The sequence below is a fragment of the Alexandromys fortis genome, unplaced genomic scaffold, assembly GCF_014885135.2.
Source record: "Alexandromys fortis isolate MF-2015 unplaced genomic scaffold, M_Fortis_MF-2015_v1.1 scaffold_129, whole genome shotgun sequence".
Taxonomy (NCBI): Eukaryota; Metazoa; Chordata; class Mammalia; order Rodentia; family Cricetidae; genus Alexandromys; species Alexandromys fortis.
In genome coordinates, this window is record NW_026068022.1 from 1,470,596 (window position 1) to 1,478,731 (window position 8,136).

Consider the following 8,136-nt stretch of genomic DNA (forward strand, 5'->3'; position numbering starts at 1 on the left):
TTTTGGTTTTTCGAGACAGGGTTTCTCTGTGGCTTTGGAGCCTTTCCTGGCACTAGCTCTGTAGACCAGGCTGGTCTCGAACTCACAGAGATCCGCCTGCCTCTGCCTCCCAAGTGCTGGGATTAAAGGCGTGCGCCACCATCACCCGGCACACTAAAGAGTTTTATATGCTAGAAATTTCTTGACATATTAACAAAGTCAAAAACATGCCCTAAATCATGTTGATAATTCTTGAATCAGCTATATACATTTGTACATTCACTTACATAAATATATAAAACTCTATTGGCTGTGATGAGCAAAGGAGAACGTAATAGGAAGAATGAGAACATACTTTTCTCTCTTGTACTTTAAAATAACAATCATAGTTATTTCTAGTCAGATGTTTGTGGTTACAGGTTTAGAGGGGGTATCTATACCCACCCCCACACCCACCCCCCACATACCACACACGGGAAGCTCTCAGGGCAACTGTACCACATATTCTAGGCACTTGTATTATTCTATTGTCAGCGCCCTTATCATCCACAGCTTTTGACACAGATATACCTTTCATCGGGGAAATTTAACCAAGATTTACAACACAAGTTCATTTCTTCACACGGCGCATCTTCGAAGCAAGGCTATAATTCCAAAACCTACAGACATAATAAATGACTTGCCCAGATTCTCAAACAAGTCAAGAAATGATCCAGAGACAGAATTCCACTCTTGTATAAATAAATACACACATTGGCTCTCAGCACAGAGCTATAAATACTCCTTCCCCTGGCATCTCGGTCTCTCCTCAAGTAATTGAGTGTTTAAATGACTTGCAAACGCTCACTTTGGCTTTAAAAACTGCCTATGTCTGGGATTCTTTTTTAAAGGAATGGCTTTATAAAGTTTACCATCAACCTTCCCATGAAAGTCAAGAGACTAAGAACCGTTTTCACCTTCTGTAAGAAGACTCCAAAAGAAATATGGTTGTTCCAAACAACAGTTCTGACCATATCACTTCCCCTAAAATCACAGACCTAGCAGGACTCTCAAACTGCGTCGCCCTGATTCTGAACGCTTTCTTAAGGACTTATGAGGATAAACGCATCAAGAAAACTAATCAAGCACTGCCTCTTCCAATAACTTCATGTGCAGCCATGTGTAACTCCATCCCGTTCTCTGATCTCAAATTCCTCATCTGTAAACTAAGAATGCTTCCCTAATTAATATATGGTCTGACTCAAGATTCAAATAAGAAAAACTGTGAAGTGTTTGATATATTATTATTAAATAAAAAAATGAAGAAGAAAAAAGACGTAACTGTTCCTAGGTGTGGTGGAGGAGAAGGTTTATTGTAGACAAAAGGGGAGAGCATGGCCAGAGGCAGGGACATCTGGGAGAGTCCACAGTGGACATGACCCTGAGCCATGTGAGGAGAGAGTGGGAGAGAAGGGAACCAGGTACAGCAAACAGCCAAGAGGGCAAAAGGTTTAAAAAAGGGGGAGAGGGGACAGGGAACCAAAATGACTGGATTATATAGGGAGAAGGACCCCCAATCTTTGGCTGGAGAGTTCTGAGTAAACGCGGTATACCAGTCATACACTGGAACAGGTAGGGACTAAGGGTTGCTGGGAAAACCTGGAGGCCAGGTCTACTTTGATACGTTAAAATAGGCACCTCAGTCATTTGTCCCATGGTTTGAGAATTATTAGTGGAGTTCTTCATATAAGTTCTTCGTATTTTCTACCCCATCTTCAAAACATGGAAATGTCTGATTTGCTAAATTTAAGTCTCTGCGATGGAAGCGCAATAATCATTTTGCTTTGTTTTGTTCTAGATGGAGTTCTCAGCTTCAACATCTGGAAAAGGAGCATATGGAAGTTGTTAGGTATGTCAGGTTTAAAGTGGTAGCTTAAGGGGCACTATACTAGAGCTGTTACTCACTGCAGCATCTGCCACTGTCCTTTTCAGCACAGAGTGCCCCTTTCTTCAGCTCTGTTCTCATGACTCTACTTCCAAAGCCAAAGACAGAGCTGGATTAAAAGATGGGCATTTGGGCAGTTGCTCAAATCGCTCAGCTATGAGGGGTGCTGAAGGATCATGAGACTACTGAGTGGCTACAGTTTATGTAGGTGAACTCTTACATGCTGGTAGGTACTTCTCACTGTCGTGACAAACACCTGGGAGAAGAGACTAGAGATGGGTTTACGGGAAGGAATGGTGGCGGAAGTATGAGGCTATTGGCTGCCCTGTACCCTCAGGCAGGAAGAGAGAATTCAGCTGGCTTCCTCCTTCCCCCTTTTTACTCAGTCTGGGATTCCAGTCCATAGAATGCTGCCACCACAACCAAAGTGGCGCCATCCTGGTCAGTTATGCCTCTGGGAACACCCTCACAGACACATCCCAAGATGTGTCTCCTAGACGATTCCAAACCCTAGATGATTGACAATGAGAATTAACCATCACATGGGGATATCAATATATGTTTGCCCCACTTGAAATATAATCCGAGCAAGTAGAAATTTTAAAAAAATACTAACTGAACATTTATTGTATGCTTTTTACATACCAGGCCCTATGCCAAGAACTTTACATGTATTATTTATTTTAAACCCAGCAATTATATGTGATTAACCCTATTTTCCTGATGAGGAACTTGAGATACAGAGGCTGTTGCACAGGTAACACATGGTGGTGTCATTAGGACGCAGTCTTCCTCCAGGACCTATACGATGCCTTATAGCCCTCCCCTAGTTTTGCAGTCGGTTCTTATGGTTGGAATGTACAGTGATGACACACAGGCTCACGTGTTTTGAACACTTGGTCCACAGATGATGGTTCTGTTTGAAGGAGAGTGTGGATCTTTTAGGAAGTGGGACCAAGCTGGTGGAAGTAGATTGCTAAAGGGTGGGCCTTGAGGCCTACCACCTGGCCCCACTCTGGACTAATAGCTCTCTCTACTTCATGATTCACTGAGATATAAAAAGCTCCTCAAGGAATTGTGGTCAGAGTCCCAGTTGCCACGCCTTCCCTGCCATAATGTACTCTATCCCTTTAAAGTTTGAGCCAAAATAAATTGGTACCATGAAGGAGAAGCCTCAGACTGCACTGAGACAATAGGGAAGGTGTTCTGACACGGGCTCTAGGGTATAAAATATATGTAAACAGGAAATCCTTTCACTTAAAAAGAGAGTAGCTGAGAAGTTAGAGCCGCTAAGGCAACTTGCTGAAATGAGGCAACCTAGCAAAATTATTTCTGTCAGCCATTCATTCAGCGCAGCTGCAGCTGCGGTTCAATGGAGCTAGGGTACACCTCAAGCTGCTTGTGTTACCTGGCATCATCCAAAATGTGCTGGCTTTACAGGCACACATAATGCATGGAGGTCTATGCCAAATCCCCCCAAAAAACCCAGTGGCCAGGCAATGTGTGGCAGGACCAGATTCCCCAAAGAGAGGCCCAAGAGACCATATATGAAAGTGAAGTCTACATTGCAATAAAAATTACAAGGTATTGGTGATGCTAAGAATGTGGGATGTCTATGAAGAAAGACTTCAAGTACCAAGTGGAGCCAGCCCAAGAGAGAATGAGCATGCCCAGTAGGGAGTAGGCCTGGAGGAAAAGGTCTACCTAAGCCTATTGGAATTCAGAGGATGCCATCTCAAGTTCCAGGTTCCAAACATGGAGTTGCAGGTCCATTTGTTCTATTGAGTTCTGCTCTTGCTTTGGTCAGGTCTTTTCCTTGCTATTTTTCTGATCCTTTCCTTTTGGAATGGGAATGTTTATCCATGCAATACACACTGGAAGTGTATAGTTTCCTTTCTATTTTGCAAGAGCTTATACTTAAGAGACTGCCTTGAGTTGCAGAAAAGACTTCAGTTTTAGGTGTTGGAACTGTTAAGGCTTCAGGGACTTATGAAGGTGGGCTGCATTTTTGCATTATGAGATAGTCTGGCGTCTACAGGAGCCAGGGCCAGCATGTTATGGTTTGAATAGAAGATGTCCACAGTGAGCCCATACACTTGAACACTTGGTCCCTAGCTGATGTCACTGTTTTGGGACGCTATGGAATCTTCAGGAGATGAGGTCCAGCTAGAAAAAGTGGGTCTCTAGGGGTTGGGCCTGAGGATTATAGCCGGCCTGCTTCTGGCCCAAGAGCTCTGCTTTCTAATCCACTGAGATATAAGACACTACACCACAGGGTCCCACTGCCTGTGCAGAGTTCCAGCAGTCACCATTTCCAGCTCTGATAGACTATATCCTCTTAAATCGGGGGCCTCCGGTGAACTATTTTAAACCTGTTAGTTAACATTTCAAAAAATGTGTTCAGTTCAGAAAAATTGCAGAAGAGAGCACCACAGAAAAGGGTGAAGTGCACACCAAATGTCTACAAATACTTAGACCGCTTAGGGGTCTGTATCATTTAACTGATGGAAAATTCACTTTTCACTGTCCCATAAAATATATATTAAGCATGTATTTTTGAAAAGTGTGAAAGGAGTATCAGGACATGTGACATGTTAAACAGATTTCCCTCTACCTAGTTAAACAGAAAGGGATTTACAAGGAGGAATTGGGGGTTTATAAAAGTACTAGAAGAATTGGGACAAGGTTGAGGCGGGACTTTCAGAGACAACTTCCAGAACCCCAACACAGAAGTAGCCCAACTTGGGCACCACACTTATGTGACACTTAGATTTGGGAGTCTGGAACCTTGCCATGACCTGAACCAGCATGATGTCCCTCATCGTCCTTGCTGGGACATCTACTAGGACTGTGCCAGAACAAACAAACACATGACTTCCTAGCAGAAACCACAGAAGTAGTAAAAGTATGGTCTTCTCTTGAACCTCCATTGTCAACTTCCGTGCCGTCCTGAGGCACACCTGTTTTACAGAAACTAGGTTTATAATCCTACCCGGAAGGTCTTCTGGCAAATGTATCTGTGTTTCTAGCCTCAAACAATAAGACCTACTATTAGAATTAAATCCTTCAATCTATGATGTAATCAACAATCCAATGCCAAACTATTCATCAGACTAGTGTACCCACCCATCTTGCTCGAGGCCTGATGTAACCATCCTGGCAGGAGTGAAGAAAGCCACTTTTGCTCCTCCCTTTAGCTATCAGACTTTGGAAATGATAGTCTCCAAAGAATGATGGGAAAAGGGCTGACGCCTGGTGCCAGTCTAAGGAAGAGCTTGGTTGCCAGGAAGAGATTTCACACAGTTCTGAGAACTCGTCAGACTACCTCGCAACACAGACAGGAGCCAGACAATGATAGGTGGTTGACAGGCAGGACCACATTTGACCAGAAACTTCTTACTTAGGAATACCACTAGTGACCACTAGCGGAGGAGAAGGGTTCCAGACATTCCTGTCCTTCCTCATCTTACTATCACCCCTACTGCTGTAAAATTAAAGGACATTAAAAATAGTTTTTGAGAAGCTGGAATTGATGGTCCAAATCTGTAATCCAGTACTTGGAAGGTAAAGGCAGGAGAATAAGGACTTCCTGGTCACCCTCGAGTCCATAGCTGAAGCTACATGAGACCCAGTCTCAAAAAACCCAAAAATATAAACACAAAAATGTATTATTTCTGAGAACCCTGAGTGCCATGCCAAAAGGAGTTGACTACCCAACAACAGAAATGCAAAATAAGGAAATGACTTTAATAACTGTATTTTATAGAAAGTATCTATATTAATTATTCATCTCATTGTTGTGATAAAGTACCTGACCAAAGAAATTTCAGGTTTATTTTGGCTCACAGTTCAAAGGAACAGTCTATCCTGTAGGGAAATAATAGTGTTAGGAGCTGGAGGCACCTGGTCACTGTATCCAGTCCAGAAGCAGACACAGAGGAACACCGCTCTTCAGCTGGCTTCCTTTTTATGCAGTACATATAGGATGCCCATCACACACCATGATGCCACCTACACTCAAGGTGGGTCCTCCCATTTCAATTAATCCAACCTAACAATCCTCATAGGTGTGCCCAGAGGCTTGTCCATCTGGGGTGAACAGACATGTATGTCGCATCTCCCCAGAGAAAGTTTTGTCACACAACAACCACCTTTCCTTTTTTACAGAAACTCTTCCTTTTAGGCGCAGTCCCTCATCTATTCTATGGGATGAGAATGAATCAGCTCTAAACGGGACAGGGACTTAAGGGGTGGCTCAGCACCTAACGCTTGCTACTCAAGTACTGAGGACCCAAGTTTGGTTCCCAGCACTCATATCTGACAGCTCACAATTGCCTTGGATCTTCAGCTCCAGGGGTTCTGATGCCCTCTTTTGGCCTCTGCAAATACTTGCATGTACGCACACACAGAAGGGAAGAAGAGGAAGTAAAGAAGAGAGTATGAATGTATTAAAATAAGTCTTTAAACGCGCACAGAGAGGGACTGTCGTGGAACATTAATTTAAGATGTGTTACATTTGTTTATGCTGTGAAATATGTAATGATACAACGATGTGTCTCATTTGTTTGATTAAATAAAATTAACTTGCGGTCAGGAGACTGAGTCAGCAACTAGCTGACAGGAAGTGGTAGGGAGGAACCATGTATAGTTGGGGTTCTTAAGAGGGGGTGGAGCAGAAGGCTGTTTGGTTTTTTGGGAGACTCCAAGCTAAGAAAGGAGGTTAGTTAGCTATGTGCTATTCAGCCTCACTGAGTGAGCAGAATTTCACCTAAACCTTTGAATCCTGAGTTCTACAGAGGGATAGAGATCTAGATAAAGGTCCCTTTAGCAGCCCCTGATAGAGCCAGTACCTGAGGGAACAAAGTTCCTGTCCGGCTATGGCCAGTGCCTCCAAACAGCTACTGGTAGCTGCAGAGTTGCAACTGCCTATTAGGACAGCAGTTGCTAAAGAGGCAGCTACTGAATTTAATGAAAAACAACAAGAGACACTGAGACAGAGAAGGAGATAGTGACCCAAGGTGGCCTTGTCAACTCTTTAGTTTGCAAACATAAAAGTCCTTTCTGGGAGCCTTTCTTCTAATGCTGCTGAAAAGAATGTTCTCTCTCCACAGAAGTTTGGGATGCCATAGACTATTATACTGTCATGAAGAGAGGGCTTATCAATAGACATAGAGTGAAACAAACATTATTTGAGCCATAGAATCCACCCATGCCCCTACTGATGAACTTTTGATGGTGGTTTTTAGTCAGACAGGGTCTTGATACATAGCCTAAGAGCCTAAGAGCTCCAACTTGCCATCCTCCCTTTATAGCCTCCTCCTGAATGTTAGGATTATAGGCTTGTGCCACCACACTTGGTTTATGTAGTGCTAGGGACTGAACCTAGAACCTGGGAGTGCATGCAGGCATTCAGGCACACACACTAAATAAAGGTAATGTTGAAAAGTTCTTGAGATTGATCTAGGGAACATGTGAGATGACAGAAGGAAGATTAAATTATAATTAAAAATTAAAAAGCATTAATAGGCCGGACGATGGTGGCGCACGCCTTTAATCCCAGCACTCAGGAGGTAGAGGCAGGCGGATCTCTGTGAGTTCGAGACCAGCCTGGTCTGCAGAGCTAGTTCCAGGACAGGCTCCAAAGCCACAGAGAAACCCTGTCTCGGAAAAAACAAACAAACAAACAAAAAACCATTAATAGAGGGCTGGAGACATGGCTCAGTGCTTAAGAGCATTGGGTACTCTTACAGAGGATCCAGGTTTGATTCTCAGGAACCACCTGTCTGTCTACAACCACCTGTAACTCCAGTTCTAGTGGATCCAACACTTCTGGCCTCTACCAGCACCAGGCACGAGAGTGGTACACAGACATACATGCAGGCAGAACACCCACACACACGTAAATTTTAAAACAAACAATGACAAAAACACTGAGGGAAAGTAACAACTTGATGCCTATATCTGTAGGAGATGAAAGATGAGTCAAGAATGTATAAAGTGGGGGCTGGAGAGATGGCTCAGTGATTAAGAGCACTGACTGCTCTTCCAGAGGACCAGGGTTCAATTCCCAGCACCCACATGGCAGCTCACAACTGTCTGAAGATCCAATTGCAGGGGATCTGACACTTCACACCCATGCACATAAAATAAAGTTAATAAACCATAAAAAAATATTTTTTAAAAAAGAAAGTATAAAGTGTAGGGATTTAAAAGAATATAAAATCTTTAAATAT